The following is a 17918-nucleotide window of genomic DNA, read 5'->3' on the forward strand; positions in this document are numbered from 1 at the left end:
CATCTGAGCTAAAAGAGGAGAGGCAACTCCGTCTCAGAAACAATTAATTTTCCTCTGGGAGGGATTTGGGACACAACTTTGCCAAGCATTTTGCTGTTTCCAGCCTGCAACATGGATAGTCTGGACAACTTCACATCTCAAAGAAGGAAAGAAAAACTTCCAAAGACGCTAACTCAGAAGTGAAACTTTGCTCACTGAAGTAGCAATATAATTGATGGTAAAAGCAGTTGTAAAACTGCTGAATAATTCCACCTATTAACATGTAGCTACAGGATATAGAGGTGGGGACAACAACTGCACAATGGCCTTCCTGGTCACATGGATCTGAAAGACGTTATAACATAGCAACCACTCTGATAACATCTAAAGATTGCAAAGAAGAGATGCCTTGCTGTGTTTGATGTAAGTAGAGATAAGGTCTTCAGTGAGCCAAAGAGCAGCACAGAGAGACTAAACCAGCTTGCTCAGGTATTGGTATGAGACTATTTGAAATTTCAGCACCAGCTATTTCTTGGCAAATTCTTGGAGTGTTGAACCATTGATGTATTACATAAATCTGGGACAGGAAAGGCAGTTACAATCCAAAAATTTCATTCCACTCATTGGCCTATGGCACACTCTGAACAGGATGTGCCACCACTGAGGGCACTGTGATCTACAGCCCGGCATAGCTCAGCAGCCACACAAAGTAGTGCTGTCAATGTTCTATTGAATTACAGATGTTGAACAATCAAAAAGGAAATTATGGTCACATAGCCACAGCCTCTCTGGTAGATCATTTGCCTAGGTGTTTTTCATAGTAGTCTACAGGTGAAATAATTTTACAGCATAAAAGTAACTTAAAATAATGTACTTTATTGTCATGTTTAAAATTTCAACTACCTGTTATCTACAAAGCCAGGAATTGCTTAATGGGAGGGGGGAAATCATCCTTGTGAAAATAATGAAGAATGAACAATTTTGTACCAACATGCATTTTCACGATCGCTTTACTAACCTGAATTATATGGCGACTTTCTGCTGATCCACTTTGTAGCAAGCAAAATCATATTGTCCTACCACAAGAGCATGCTTGTTATTCAAAATGATTAGGACATGAGTCATCTTAGTATCAAAGTTGGCATTAGTGATATATGGGGCTGATGACTGATGAGTCCAATGAACGTTTGACTCATGTAGACTTAAAATATGCAGCTGAAATGCTCAGTTAATTCAGAAGAGACACAGCAGAGCTGTGATAGCATCTTGTAAAAGCAAGATCCAAGACAAGTAGAAATGCAGTAACACTGGTGATGAAAATAGCTGAGGTCTTTGGATTTCTCAGAACAGCTGAAAAACAGAAGAACTTTTTCATTAAAAATTTCAAAATTCCATTGTTTTCCCCTTGACAAGGTACAAAATGTAACAATTTTTTTTTTCTACTGTTTACATGATATTTTTGTAAGCACTTGAATTATTTTTGTTCCCTGTCCATTTCCTTTCATTTTTCCTTTTTGTTGCTTTAGTTGAATAAGTGAATAATATCCAAAATTTCAGTTTGGTTTGGAAAAGCTATAACAGCAGAAAGAAAAATGAAACTAGTTTAACCACTTTAGAGAGTTTCAGTTTTCCTTTGTTCTCCTCTGTAACTTCTCCAGAATTAACAATTCGTAAGAATTAGTCTGAAAATAGGAAAAATAAGGAGAAGAAGGATGAGGAGTGCAAAAGGAGGGAAAAAGAAAACTAAAGGAAAAAATCCAAACTACTGCTTATTCTTAGAGGGAAAAAAGAGGAAAAATTGGGAAATAGGTGTTTAATATTTGTTCCAAACAAAAGAAATAGGAAAATCTGAAAAGAAGCTTTTGTTTTAGTCTTTTCTTGTGAATGCCAACCATTTCCCTGTCAGCAACTGTGTAATTGACTCATACAGTGAACATGTGGCAACTATTTTCAGCTGTATTTAGCCAAGTCTGCTGCCGTGTTTCAGACATAATGAAAGCTTCCAATGCCCAATACTTGCTTTTCCAGCTTTACTATGGGATCTAACAAAAGCCATTGCACCTAACAGCCTTTCACTTAGTTTAAAAAGTAGCAATGTTTGCATCTAAATATGATTTAGGGCAGTATCAAGGGATAAATCTGTGTCTGATACAGTTAATTTTGAAGTCCAGCTCTTGTAAGGACTTCCACTTGGTACCCCAGTGAAGGTGTCCCAAAATCAACTACCTTCAAAGCTGCTTCATGGAGTTGTAAAACTAATAAAAGTTTGTACTGCAGCGGCTGGACACCCTGAGGCAAACAAAGCAATCAGAGCCAGAAACTCCAGTTAGTGTTTTCTTCCTCCATGGGACAGGTCTGGGTGACGTGAGGGTGCTCCCCACCTTCGTGTTAGATCCAAATGTCACTGGAGTTAACAGGCTGTAAAGCAGTGGAGACCACAGCGAGCTGCTCATTTAACTGGGGACTGTAAAACTTAAAGGCCCTTGTTTCTACCTGACACCTCACAGAGAAATCTGGTTTGTAATGGGTCAAAAATAAACATTTAAAAATTGGGAGAATACATGTCTATCTCTGCAACAGCGGCAAACATCAAAGCATCTAATCACAAGCTTAATGGTAAAGGATTTGAAATCTCTGGAACCAGTCTTAGGTTTACAATTAGGCCTGTAGTACAGTGCTCCCTTAGAAAAAATGTGATGATTTCACTCCTCTTATTCTTTTTTAAAGCGATGCTCTTTTACGTTTAAAATCTACGAGTGACACAACTATATTTGTGATCAAGTGTCTTCTTGCTGTAAGATTTTTTTCCTCACCGATTCAAATGCTGTAATATATATAGCTCATATATAATGGTGTCTGTAGAGGCTTCATTAATGGACTGAGACCATTCACTACTTTATTCTAAGACATCAAATCATTCTGTAGTTTTTCTGGGTGGAAAAAATTACCCAAGCTAGAATGAAATATCAGAGGCGGACACCAAGTTACATGATTGTGAAGAACAATATGTGAAAAATGTTGTGATCATGGCAGATGAAGAAACTTTGAGATGAAATTGGTCTTTCACAGTAATATCTGTTCTGTTCATCAACAACAATGTATCTGGACAATGCACCAGTGTCATTGACTTTCACCATTTTAAAGGCCTTTAATACTGATTACTGCCAGCGAACAAAAGCTTTTCTTGTGAGGACTCTGAAAAGGTTGATTATATGTACATTACAGCTGAAAATGGATCAGACGAGTAGTAAGTTATGAAAGTACGAACACAAGAGAATAAAACCATTCACTGGGCTTGAATTACTTTAGTTTATCTTCTTAGGCTGAATTGTGGCTGTGGTCTTTTGCAACTCAAATAAAAAGCATAGATCAAGATGAGATAAAGATAACGGAGTATTGCCAGCATTAGGCAATAAAATCAGCAGCTGAAATGGAAGAAAACTTTGATAACTACACAGAAAAATTTTTAAAAGTGATAGTAATAGAGGCAAAAGTCCTCTGTAGCTACTGCAGTTGAGTTAGTTAGGCACTGAGATGATAAGAAGATACAAACATCTGCTCCTGCATTTCTTCATGAAGACATTTGGAACTGAAATTATTCTGACCAGCTGAAGGGACTGTCACTGATGTTCCACTTAAACATGGTTTGAAAGCTTCTAAAAGTTGAGAGTTGTAACAACTTCCATATTCAGGCCCACACAGGATGGTAATAGAGATTCAATTTTTTTTCAAAATTATGTTTTACACTGGGAAAAAAAGAAACAATTCTTTTCAAAAAAGCAGCTTGGTTCTTGAAAGAATTGTCCAAGGTGTTTTAAAATCATGTTTCTTTCCATGTCTTGCAAAGAAAATTAAGTTTTAATTACTTTATGCTTGTTTTAGCATGAAGGAGGCAACAAAGCCATCACTGGAAGAATTTGTCTTGGTAACAAGAGCTCACACCAGGAGGAATACAGCCTGGTCTCCAAGGTTGAGCAGAGTTTGCAGATTGAGCAGTCAGGAAAAAAAAAATCTCATAAATATCTTTCAAATATGCATTTTCGCTCTAACAGTCACAATAAAAACCGTGGAAGCCCCATTGTTATTCCTGTGAAACAAGGCACACACTTTTTAAAACAAAGGATCCTAAATTAAATTTTAGCCACTGCATTAAAGGGTCATTTCCAAAAGATGAAAGTACATTCTGTGGCAGTGTAAAAGGATAATAGAGGGCAAAAAAGAATTACAACCCACTAGTATTGCGGAAAAAAGAGCATGAGTTGTGATATCCATGAAATGTTAGATTTTCCGCTATTCACAAGGCTCTGCATTCTTAATATCTGTAAAGAATGGTCATCTCACTTGCTAAAATATAACCCAAATGCTCAAGCCACAAGGCCAAAATACTCTAAAGTAGCCACTCCATCCAGCTGATTCTGTCATCTGGCACTTCTCCTGTAACATCAGCGGTGTAACCTTAGTCCCCAAAAATTGGAGGGCAAGTTATGCCATTGACCTCAGTCTGATCTGGCTCTAGGACAAGCAGCTGTGCAGCCCCTTGAGGCTATGAGCCATGGGGAAGCTCCAGGGCTCTGGAAGAGGAAAACAGCCCCAGATGCCTCAGCTGAAGGGGACAATCAGAGGTATAGCTGCTCCCTGCAGCCGCCAGGAGCCTGAACTAGTGGGGCCAGGTTTTCAGAGAATCGCATGATGGTTTGGGTTCAAAGGGACCTTAAAGATCATCTTCTTCCAACCCCTGTCATGGTCAGGGCACCTTCCATGAGACCAGCTTGCTCAAAGCCCAGTCCAACCTCTCCCTGAACGCCTCCAGGGACTTGTTCTACCCTCGCAGTAAAGATTTTCTTCCATATATCTAATCTAACTCTGCTGTCTTTCAGTTTAAAGCCATCCCCCTTGTCCTGTCACTCCATGCTCGTGTCAAAAGTCCCTCTCAGCTCTCATGGAGTCCCTTTAGGCATCAAAAGGTGCTGTGAGGTCTCCTCAGAGCCTTCTCCTCTCCAGGCTGAACAACCCCAGCTCTCTCAACCTGTCTCCATAGCAGAGGTGTTCCAGCTCTCGGTTCATCTTCATGGCCTCCTCTGGACTCACTCCAAAAGGTCCCCATCCTTCTTATCCTGGGGGTCTCACAGCTGGATGCAGAACTCCTGGTGGAGTGTCACAAGAGTTCACCCTGGCACACAAAAATGGAGACATTCCAAATCAGCGCCCACCTGGTGACTCACTGGAAGGTGCTGGTGCAGCCCCATGTACGAACAACCAATGCTGGCCACTGGGTTTCTGATGCTGATGTGTGCTACATTCATCATAGAGAGAAATTCATGTGTCCACGTCCTTGGACGCATTGCTCAGACACCAATCCACTTTGCATTAAGTACTGGGGGACACGTGAGACCCCTCCATCAGCACGTGTCACATGCTCCAATGTGCACATCCATACACACTGCTGCGCGGACACTGCGTGCAACAGCTGTCTTCTCAGCCGCAGACAAAAACTTGCTAATTAATGTTTGTTAAAATTTATATTTTTTCCAGTCAGGATTAGTCACACTTGAAGCATCCTGAGCTTCCAGTAGGCTGTCTTAATTAAAGTTTTATCTGCCACTTAATGGAAGAATTATTACCAATTTTGATCACTCTGTTTTTCTTTTAGATAACAGCAGTGCTGTATCAGGCTTTGTGTCCCTGTATAAAAAGCAAAATTTCTTTCAGATTTCAAAGGCAGGCTGATTTATTTTGCAATATTCTACTGCATCCTGGGGTGTCTTGGATCCAATGCTCTCATCCCACATAGTGCAGAAACCACGCAAACAGGTGTTCCCACAAAAGGAAAGGACACTTGCCATGACAGATATTTTTATGGAAAGCAATACCATTTGCACAGACTGCTTCAGACAATTTCAACAGCAAAAAGCCATCAAAGTACTGCTTTTAGTGACAACTGAAGGTTCTTTCTTTTTTTTAATCAAATAATAATTCAGTAACACTGATTTCCCTAATGTATGGTCTATTGCCCTTATACAAGTCTGGAATAATAGCACCGTCAGGAATGGAATTCAATCTGGAGTCATTAAGGAGCAGCTGAGATCCAAATTCCCCAATCAGTAACATTTTGTTCCAGATTGCAAAACTTCTTATTAGAACACAAACACTCTTTTTACAAGAAGAGTTTAAATGAGCTGTTAGTGATGTCTTCACAGAGAGAGATGGAGAATTTATTTGTACGTCACAAAGAACCTCTTCCTCTCTTTAAAAGCACCAGTTGTTTTAATTTAAACTATTATCAAAAGTTTCTTGCCCTGAGTCTGGTTTTGGATGTACAACTGTACAGCATCTCTTTATCAGTGTAGGAATTCAATGGCATAAAGACCATGCACTGGAGTGAGACAGATCCTTATATTGCTTCCCTCAAGTTGCTAGAATTAATCCAGATTTACACGCCACTCATCCGTAAGGGATGGTTAGTGCCTAATTCTTTCCTCATAACCATGGAGTCAATCCCAGCTGCAGGGAAGACAGGATGCTCTACATATTTTAATTGAAAAGAATGGATTGGTAAACCAAAATTCTCCCTTTTTCAATCACAGATTCAGAGCTGGATCGAGTGACAACATGTCCTAGAAACTGCAGCGTCACCAGCATAGTGGCCTAAGTAAGGAATGCTTTGGTGGCACTTCTAAGCATTTCTTTTTCTCTTAAAAAAAAAAAAATAGCAGCCAATCTTCCTCTTGTGCCAGACTGATGTCAGGAAACACAGAAATCTACAGAATTCTCTTTAAAGTATTTTGGCAGCATGCAGCAGAGCTTAAATAGGATCAGCTCTTTCCTGACAGGTCACAGTATGCTGACTAAGTTTAGTTACACTTTATGATTTCAAAGGCTTCTCCCCTAAAGATACTCCCCTCTCTCCTCTGTTGTTTTTTTAACAGAGCAATGATCAAAGTGCTTTTCAAAACGCTATTCATGACTACTTTGAGCTAAAAAATGAAACCTAAAGTGATTCCAAGCAGCATTTCATTTTAATTTAAGTGTTGCATAAATTTTGCACGACTGCTCGGCTTCCTCCATTCAACCACTACAGAAAATAAAGAGTTATTTAAAATACGTGGGATATGTGAATAGTTTATTAGTGTGAAATTATACCATGTACAAGCCAAAAGCTGAAGACATGCCCAAGAGCTTTAAAATGCCCAAGAACTTTAAACCAACACAAGGGTGCTGGGTACCATGAAGAATCAAGGCAACAAGATACAAGTGAAACAAAGTCATCACCTTTGATTTAATTGTTATCATTTTATTCAAGCTGTGAGTTATATGGAACAAAGTTTAAGAAATTGGAGAGCTTTATTGCAACTGAAAGGGAGCAAGAGGAATATTTCTGCCACTCGCACAAAGTATCTCAAGCAAGTAACGTGAAATGTAGCCTTGTGCAGGACTTAGCAGAGATGAAAAGCACTTTAGTCTCCACAGCAAGTTTATATTTTTATGGCGTTATCTAAAATACCCACTCCATGCAAACTCCATACTTACCTTGGGAGGAAAAGCCAAGCTCTTTCTGCCAGGATTTAAGCATACTGTTCCTGGGAAGTGTATGTTTTCCATGCTCAGACTGCCAAACCTCCTGCACCAGCACTCATTACATGGTCCAGTGAGACTTAAGGGCAATCTACTTTCCCCAAAAAACAGACCTTTTGCTCATTTCTCCATTTTTTCTGAAATATAGGGCTTCTCCAGGGGACCGACTTCATCCTCTAAGTAGGTAGTATATAATGACATAATATTCTAGGCACAGTGTCTGCAAAGGTACACCCACCCCATGTGAAAGGCTGTTACCAAAAAACATTGCCATCTCTCTGCTATCCTTGGAAAAAAGTGAAGGGGAAAAACACATTAAGTGTTAGAGTATAGAAGAGGGAGCCACTGGCATTTGTGCTGTTGATTCTCCCCAGTTTGAGGGCCAAGAAATTAATGCATTCATCTTGTCTTGAACGCCGGCCTTCCCTCATGTTATTCATACAACTTAACTCTGGCTGCCTCCTCCTCATCCCTCCTGCTTTGCCTCATGCTTCTCAAAAGGCATTTCTCTGCACGGCACATCAGAAACTAAAAATCTAAGTTGCTATCTTACTTCCAAACCAAGCTGTTGTCAGCATTAAACCTACACAATGCATTACAATATAATCCATTTACAGGGTTTCTTATCATGCAAATAACTCAAGGTGCCTCACAATAAAATAAAAAGGAGGAGAGGAATAAACCTCAGCCATTGGAACACACAAAAAGGAAACCTTGAAATTTACTTTTGAACACACTAATGGCTCTTTTCTCCCAGTGAGGCATGAAGAGGGACAGGGTGGAGGATTTGACCAAGGAATTCCTATTAGCATTTGATGGGACTTAAACGTGCAAATCCACCCCAAGATTACTGGGAGACTGGACTCCTTAAAAGGAGAAACTTCCTTCATATCTTGAAGAGAGGAGACTCATAAAGACACAAATGTTAGAGGAAACCTTGGTCACCAAAAGATCATCTTGTTGGCCTCCTAAGAGGAGTAAGATCTGAATTATCTGATTCAGGGCACAAACCATGAAAGTTCCCTATAACAAAGCAGCAGAAATAGTGTTTAAAAGTGAGTGTTCATCTTTGGAGCATTCAGGAAGGAAATAAGGAGGACTGGAGCACCTCAACCATTAGGAGATAATGGAAAGCATAGAATTCAGTGTAGAATGGAAAGCCTGTGGATATCCTGGCAGAGTTGAACAATTCTTTCTGCTCCCAAAAAAAAAAATCTTCCACAACCCTAATATATCCAGCATCCAAAGTTTGCTGTATTTTTTTAATTAGTGGGCATTAACACAGCATCAGAACCATCGTTCAGCTAACATCCATCTATCACATTCTAATTTTACTGACGAATGTATAAGCTATTTCCAAATCTATACAAACAGCCATTTTAGAATACTTTTATTATGCACCAATATTTGCTCTACTCCTGGAGCTCTTTGCAGCCAGCCTTGCCTACAAGCTGGGTTAAATCTACAGACAAATTAACAGAAATTTAAATTGCAATTTTACTTTTTTAACACCATTCCCTTTCTTTCAAGGTCAAAATAGCCATGGTTTCTGTGTTGCTGAACATTGGCTCTACTCAGACTTGAGTGATCTTTTTCTTCAGGATTTCCATTTCTACATTCATTCCCACAGATTTAAATCCAGAGTAATACTTAAATAGTGAATGATTTTCCACATCTCTAAATGCTATCAGATATTTTCCTATGGCCCAGGCTAAGCAATAATGAACTCCTAATGTTACTTTAAGAAATAAAAGGCTAGAGTAAAAATGCAATTTAAATAGGAAAGCACTGTGTTGTTTGACTTCTCCTCCTTCAAAGTAAAAAGGCCAATTTATTTGCCATTTGAAGAGGATGAAAGCCTTTCTAAGACACTATTTCCCCTTCATCTATCATATATTGCTGGACATGTATGGCACCCATGGTTTGTGAGAGCCCTTCCTGGGGGATCGTAGCTAATTTCAGAAGACACAGAGGGATATGTATCATCTGCCTTTCCAAGATCAGAATCAGGTCTGCCTTGGTAAGCTACGCTTTAGCTTAGAGAGAGTTTTTATGGCTGAGTTATAAAAACCCTGGAAACAGGGGAGTTTATGACAGAGCCACTGACAGACCCTTAACTATGGCAGTATTCATGGTTACCACTACAAGACAGGCATTATGTTGGAGGGCAGTAAAGTTAAACCTGCCCATAGGGCATTCCCAAATGTTAACTGCTGGTGCATATAGTAAAATTTTTAGCACAGGTGCACTCTCCAAATAAACTTGACTTCCAGAAACCCCCTTTAAAAAAAAAATAGAAAGAAAAAAAAAGGTTTTCATCTGTGTCACTGGAAACATTTCTATAGTTGTGAACAACTACATTTGATTAAAATCTGTCAGATTTATCTTCTTAGCAGGAGGGAAGAAATATGTGTTTCCCTCCGAAAGGAAATCAATGTGTCCTTATGACAGATGCAGAGTGAAAACAGGGATGGTGTCTCTTCAAAAGGGGAGGGAGGAAGAACAGGTGACCCACTGGATGTGACCATTAGCTGCTGGCATAATCATTGTGAGGAAATGCCCTGTTCAGATCCTATATTCTGCATTTATAGGACTGGTTTATAGTCACTGACCCAACAGTTATTACTCAGACTCTGAAGGCACAACATCTTCAGTGCTGAGGCACTGTGATTTTTTGTCCTCTTCCTGTTTCTTAATTATCACACCTTAATGAAATCTCATGAAATTAGATTCTCATGACTTTTCCTTTACTCTTATTACTACTGCTAGAGATTAACCAGTTTCTTTAAAACAGCAGAATAAAAGCAAATTAATTTTACTCTAAATAACACAGGATTTTGTATTTTGGCATGCTGGTTGATATAGTGGCCAAAACAAATATTCTCATTGAGACAATGTATTACTGAAATTGAAAAAAAGTATTAACTGAAAGAGTGAAATGGAGCTTGATTAAAAGGAGTGACTTAACGCCCTTATCAGACTATCTGACCTTAACAAATGCATTATCAGCTTGGATCATGACATCATCCAGAGTTACCAAACAAAATGGTTTAAAGAAAAATCTAGTTATAAATATGCTACCCCTATGCTGGAAAGCTTAGAAGCTAAAGAGAGGACATGGAAGAAATAAGTAATGATTGCACCTCTGAGCAGCTGCACTGCAGGAAGATGAAACAACTTGCTCAGTAAGACAGCTTTTTGGCAGAGAAGGAGTACAACCTGTATATCCCAAATGCCAGATCATAGTCTTAAGTAGAAAAACACATTCTCCTTTTGAAATTATTTTAAATTTAACCAAGCAAAACCACCACAGCTTTTAATGCCAAGTGATATTCAGAACCATTCCTTGCTCTGCACAAAGTCCTTTTAGCAAGGTTCTGCCAAAGGAATCAGTAACTTCATGTGCATCTCCAGCAAGGGCACACAGATTTTTAGACAGGCTTTGAGAAGGTTTCAATGCTTTAAACTGAGTTGATGTAAATGTGATGGTTACAAGAGTAAATACTCAGTTTTCAGAGTGGGGGAAGTTACTGAGCAGGGCCCCCCAGGATTCTGTCACCAACTATGCTGATCAAATACGTGTAAGTGATAGAGAATTATCCAACACTATCCAAGCTAAAATATCTCACCATACTAAGTGCCAGAGTACTAGAAAAACAGGAGAAATTCAATATCACTGGGGGGAGAGTAATAAAAGTGCAATACAGACACACACAGAGGCTGTAGATGCACCTGTGCCAGAAAGATCTCAGTGATTGTGAATAATTCACTGTAAAGCATCTATTCAGTGCCCCGCACAAGGGAAAATAAGATAGAAGAATATGAGTAGAGAATGAAAATGTAGAAAATATCCTCATGCCATGAATAAATCCACAGTAGTTCTGGTCACTCTGACTCAAAAGAGATGCAGAAAATTATAACACCTTCCTGCTTCTTTTAAGTAAAGGATATCTGAAAAAGAAAAAGAGAACACAATGTCTGACCTATAAAATCTGGAATAGAGAAGGTAAGTAGGGAATGATTATTCACTCTTTTTCATAATATGATATAGGGCACCTGCTACAAGGAAGTATTTTTCTCCTCAGTGTGAATTCAATGATGGAACTCATTTTCAAAAATCTTGGAGACAACAAAAGAATATATGGATTTTAAAAACCATGAAACTTCACTGAGTAATATTAAACATCAGCTTTGGATGTCTTTTAACTGCTGATTTTGAAATCAGGAAGGTACAGAGTTGTCTTTCCAATAATCTTTCCCTAATCTGTCACAGACTATGGCTAGGTCAGGTTTTACTTTGGTTTGACACAAATTGCAGTTAATAGTATCATGAACTTTATTATGAAATTTTCATATAGTACATAAAATTGTGCTAATAAAATCTGTAGATGACAGGAAGAATTATTATTTCAGCAAGCAGTGGGAGAGGATGAGGTTCTGGTTCAGGGGGGTCTGCTATGCTGTATTTACTGCAATATAGCTAAACAGCAAAAATCAGGGAACAAGGCTACTTTTATAGATTGGGAAACTGTCTCAAAACATTTGAACCTGAAGTATTTAATCTCCACCTCTACTCAGCATAACGAGGCCAAAACTATCTGGAGTCCAGAGCTAGAATGAAAAAAAAAAAAAGAGAGATTCAAGTAGAAACAAGGAAATTATCTGCTCTGACAAAAACTGGTAATTCAAATCATTTGACAGCTGGGTCTGACTTTACTTTCAAAAGGGAGCCATAACAAAGTAAGACCATAGGAGAACAAAATAATCTAGGTACTAGAAACAAGCACTGCTGTGCAACGTGTAAACTCAAATTCTTCAGTTGAACAAAAAGGGAGGAAGAGGACTTGATTTCTCAGCAATAGGACCTGTGTGTAGGGAGAATATCGGATAACATGGGGCGTTTGACCTTGCTGCCAACAATATGACAAGGTGCAAAAATGGAAACAGGGATTACAGAAACTCAGCTTTGAAGTAAGATGCAGTTTCCCAGTACTGCAAACTGCTAAACTTTGAGACCATTTGGCTTGGACAACATGGAATTTATCTTCTTCATCGTCTGACTTGGAACATCCAGCCATTTATACACCCTCCTGCTTGAGAGGATATGGAGAAAGGAGGAGGATCCTTATGCAAGTGAGAGAAATACAAATGCTCAACATCTATAAACCAGAGCCTTTCTCTTACCACTCTGAGAATCTGGAGCTTTGCCTTGTCCCCTTTTATTAACCTTGTAGTCCAACATTAGGAAAATATTTATGCTTCAGTGTCCCAAGCATTAGACAGGTACTTGCAATGTCAAGAATAATTCTCACACCTTGATGTGTAACTCAGCTTCTGGTCTTGCTTTAGTGCAGTATTTTTTTCCCTTGGCTACATCCAGGGTTTTGCAATGCTGGATATGAAATGCTGAAGAGGTGATCAAAGTCTGGGGGGGCAATGGAGAGGTCTCACCAGTGATAGGTGGTGTCTGTTCTTGTCATATTCAGGATTGCGCTGATCACCAGTTTCAGATCTGAGAAGGAAATTAGGCCAGATCAGATTATCAGGGACAGTGAGGGGATTCTTACTGTGCTGGAATACCCAGATATATTTCAGCCAGTTTCTCTGGACTTTAGTATTACCTTGCTACGACCCATTCTGTGCCGACACTTAATATTTGAGGAACAAGAAAGGGCAGACCAGAGGGGGAAAAATGTACAGAGTTTTAAATAGGTTGCAATCTCTGGTCTTATCATAGGTAATTTGTAGTATTTAATAGCCCTGATATACTGGAGGTCACATGAAATCATTTAGAAGTCCTGTCTGGATTCAATTTCTAAGAATGTATTAATCTCTGCCTGGCACGGGAAAGATAATGGCATTTCCTTCAGTAGAGCCTCGGTCGGTGCCAAGAGCAGGAGCCCGACTGTCATCGAATCAGCCAGTGAAAACAAGAGGGGCATTTGGTTGTTTATTTATTGAGTCATTCCAACTTGATATTGGCTTTATGCCACTGCATATAAGTTCAGAGATAAAAAGTTATTCCTAACAATAGCAGGACAATCCATTTCTCCCCATCTCAGTACAGAAATCCAGTGCTAAACTAAATCTAACCCCAGATATGCAGGTAACCTGAATCTCGACTTTCACAAGGGAGAAAAGGTTCAGGAGACAAGTTGGGACAAATCCAGTGAAGGGTCATAAAGGCGCAATGAGCCAGATCCCTGCATAAACCTTTTGCTGTCTTTCAACAGCCCAGTGCAGATCTGAACTTGGAAAGGTCCAAAGGAAACTATTTAAACCCAGGTCTCAGAATGCAAAGTGAGCTGGTGGGATTGCTGGGGAGCCTGAAGTGGCATTTTTTTATAGAGCAAACAATATAAAGTAAATAAAGGAGAATGACAGCCCTCCGTGTACTCTAAAAGAAGACTAAAAGCCCCACTGGTGTGTGCTGCTTGTCAGAGGATACAGGCACAAAATGCAAGCATGTTAAAAGCCTCTAGCCTGGAAAAACCTTTTTTTTTTTCCTTCTTCTTAAAAGTAATGAAATGGTTCAACAACCTTCTGAAAAGGTGAAAAATCTTGCCTGTTTACATTTGTAAGAGAAGCCTGAATTACCTGCCTTTCCCTTTAAGCATTTTCAGATACAAATCAAACACAGATGGCCCATTATGTTTATGACCTCACTGTCAATTGCTCTAGATAGTGCATGCATTAATTATTGAAATATTTTCATAGTATACAACTTTTTAGTGTTCACATTGTCACAGATAATTTCAACTTTCTGATTAGGAGATATAAACAGCGTTATGTATGAGAATTAATCTCTCGAATGCCATAAAAGTCACAAATATACTGGGGGGAAAGGGAGGTTTTATATATATATATATATAAATATATAATGAATCCAGCCAAAAAAAAATTTTAAAAATAAAATTAAAAAAATTGGCTTCAGTCCTGAAAGTCAACATTATGTTAACATTCCCTGCCATACATAAATGATGCCAAAACCTATTACAATTGCAGTAAATTTTGATTACTGTAGTTGTTTGTTATTTATGTCCAGAAGATAAAGATAATATTGGGAATAGCCCTCTTCTTTTCTGCTTATAAATTACATCCATAAAATACTGTGGTTTTTAGCTGGTAAAAAACTTGATTGAGGTTTTCAGCTTGGGTCTATTCTGCTTCAAGAAAACCACCTTTGGCAAGTGAGCAGGTAGTCGCATTTATTTTAATTCTCATTTACTTTCATTAGTAAAAATTGAGCAGCTCTAGACCAAGTCCAGAGAATTCTACAGAGGAACAAACAGCTCCTAGGGGTGGCAAAGTGACCATTTTCAGAGTAAGGTCATTAAAACACCAGTTTCACCAGAAACTGTCCATTGACACATGCTTGGTAATCACTATATCTTTTTAAAAAATTAAAGTAAAAAATCAACCTTGAATTCCAATACTATTTTTCCCTCCCAAAAAACTGCATTCATATTATGATAAACTTTTCTAGGTAGCATCTGGCTTCCTCCAGCAGAGAAGAATGGAATTTTTTATCCTAGTTGCTATTTAAAAGGAAAGAAGGTCTCCTGGAGATTAAGGTTGCAAAAGCATGTCTACATAGAAAAAAACTTTTCAGTTTCTTTTACTTCTACTTCTCTTGCCTTAGTATCTCTGCAAGGCAAAACTAGAGGGGAAACCCCAAATTTATGGGGTGAAGAATTCAATGAGTTAATCCCCCCCAAAATGTTCCAGATGAGCAAACAGAAAACATGCCTTTTTAATATTTCTATTTTCAGCAAACCCCTCCAATCAGCTGATGGCATCCAAAAGAGCAAAGGTAGAATGAGGAGGGGGGAAGGAAGAGAATGAAACATCTCATAGAAGTAGCCCAAGGGAGAAATAAGTTCATGACTAGCACATTTACACCTTCCTTGATTTATTTAAGGTACAAGAATAGTGTAATATGACCTGTTTGCTACCCTAACAAGCATTTCTATTTGCAGCAGATCAAGTCCAGACCCACTTCTTGTGGCACAGGCACCTCTCACAGCCCTTCAGGAGACCATGAGCACAGACCTGAGCCCTCTGCAGCACCCCACAAGCATGGGGGACGAAGAGCAGCTGAAGTAGAAGGAAAAACCCTATACCCCTCCTTTTTAACCAAATATTGTGGTGAAGCAGCATTCTCTCTTTTAATCATGGCCCCCAACTTCACACAGTCTCCACCTGTAATTTTTCAGCCTAAGTGGTTTTTGGGTTCTCATAGACCCCAGATTTGTTTCCTCACCCCAAGGAAGAACCACGCCTGACAGCAGAGCATTTTCTCAGTACTTCCATGAAACCCTCCTAAACAAATATTCCCCCTCCCCTCATGTCACTCTCCTCAAAGATGTCTGTTGTAGATTCTCTGATAGCCAAAATAATAGAGAAAGAGAAACTGGCAAATAAAAGCCTACATTTTCCAAGACACCCCTTGTCTCATGATGGAGATTTCTAAGTCCTGCAAGGTCCCAGAATTCCTTTAGTCCAATTTATATGCAGGCCCCAACTCTCTATAAATTTCCTTAATACAACTTCTTCCCTTGGTGGGTTCTGTGCATTGTTAGAAGGGAATTGGGAAGGAAAGAAGAGGTTTGCATCTAGGTAGAAGTTTTTCTGACCTTGAAGGAAGGAAAGATGTAGGTTTTCCATGCTCCTCTTTCTATGCAAAGTTGCTCTTAATCCATCCTGCTGGTTTTATTGATTCTGAAATTGTTAGCACTAGGTTTTGCTAGAGCTGAGAAACAGGAGAAGAATTAGATTTCTTTATTCATTGTGGGTCTTCTTTTATTCTGTAGAGGATCGTTATGGTTTTTCTATGGCTTGAAGAGCTGAACCTCACACTTGTGATCATTTCAAATGGATGATCCCTACCAACTCTTCCAGAACTAGTGCTTATGAGATAGTTAATATTAACCCTTTTTCTTTCCTTTTTTTGCTTCTAAACAGAAAGCAGAGGCCAGGTGAAGCTTCTGTCCTGGTAGATAACTAGGAAGTTTACTGTTTAACTATCGTTTTACAGCAGCAAACCTTTCCTGCTTTTTTTCCCTTATATACTCTGAGAAAAAGTGGATGTTCAGGAAAGGACAGACCCTACTGGAACAGGTTTGGGGCTGATGGAGGCAGGCTGGCTGTGCAAACAGAACTTTAGGGATTTATGATGATCAGTTTTTCAAGCATTAGGAAAGCCTGAGAGCACATTATTTTTAAATGAGTTATATATTTAGCACTATGCCCACCATTCTTTCAGTTCTAATTTTAGAGGGCAGGGGACAACTCTGGCACTATTGTAGCCTTGTCTAAATTTAATATAGTTGAGCAGCTGATGATTATCAGAGAGATTGGCTTTTTGCTCCTTCAGGAATTTTTCACTCAGGAAAAAAAATCACTGCATAGTACTCTGCTTGGGGTATTGTACAAGCTGTTGTAGTACGTGAGAAGAAAGTGTGCTCTGAAATAGTCTTTTAAGCCTCATCTCTTACTCCAGATGGGGATTTTAGATATAGGAGAAGGGGATGAGGTTGGTTTGGTCAAGGTTTTCCTTTCCCTTCTTTAGAAAGAGCAGTACCTCGTGCTGTCATGTACCAGTAGAGCAGATATTTCTCAACTCCTTCTGAGTACAGATGCAACTGAATACAGAACAGGGCTCAGGAACTTCCAGCTCACCCTTTGTCCTGTGGAAGGGGTGAGGAGCGTTGTTCCCAACATCTTGCCCACTGCCAAAAGTCAGGTGGTCCATCCAGAGCCATGGGTTGTAGACCAGAAGAGGAACTTTTGTAATCCTTCAGCTCAGTCTCCCCGAAATCCCCTAGTCCCAGTCATGGGTAAGTGTGACTTTTAAGTGGGCTGCAAGACAGACCAGACCTTGTGTTGTCTTTCTTGCTATGACCTTAGTGAGCAGTGTCATCTCAAGCAGTGTCTCTGAATTTGGCACATGATATGCCAGTCATAGTTTATGGAAACAGGGACATGGTGCAGGGAGGGTGTTTAAGTGTTTGCAAGTGATTAAAGGCAACATTCACAAACACTTTAGTATTAGAGGCAAGCTCAATCTGCATAACTCTACACAGTGTCAAAGACTCATTCGAGACAAAGGATGTTTAAGGAAAATCACTCTAAAAAGAGGCCTTGCAACTTCCTATAAATATTAGGCTTTCTGCCTTCCTTCTGAAATATATTAGCAGCCTCAAGAGGGATTATTGATGCTGGCAAGTTTAAACAGCCCTCAGAAGTTCCTGACAATGTGTACAGCATTCGATTTTTGCATATGGTTCCCCCCGCATGCACTGGAGTGTTTTGAGGTTGGGGTGACTGCAGGTCTCTGAGAAAGCAAGATTGATAAAGCAAAGCAA

At 39.3% G+C, this 17918-nt stretch overlaps 1 long non-coding RNA gene across 2 annotated transcripts in view; it reads right to left on the bottom strand.

The window, feature by feature from the left end:
- Nucleotides 1-835: 835 nt before the first annotated feature.
- Nucleotides 836-17918, bottom strand: part of LOC116450656 — a 66453-nt gene continuing 49370 nt past the window's right edge. Inside the window, exon 5 of one of the 2 annotated variants that reach the window (XR_004242899.1) lies at nucleotides 836-5149. This is a non-coding gene — a long non-coding RNA (uncharacterized LOC116450656). The other variant, XR_004242895.1, reaches the window with a different exon arrangement.

This window comes from Corvus moneduloides, chromosome 13, assembly GCF_009650955.1.
Source record: "Corvus moneduloides isolate bCorMon1 chromosome 13, bCorMon1.pri, whole genome shotgun sequence".
Classification (NCBI taxonomy): domain Eukaryota; kingdom Metazoa; phylum Chordata; class Aves; order Passeriformes; family Corvidae; genus Corvus; species Corvus moneduloides.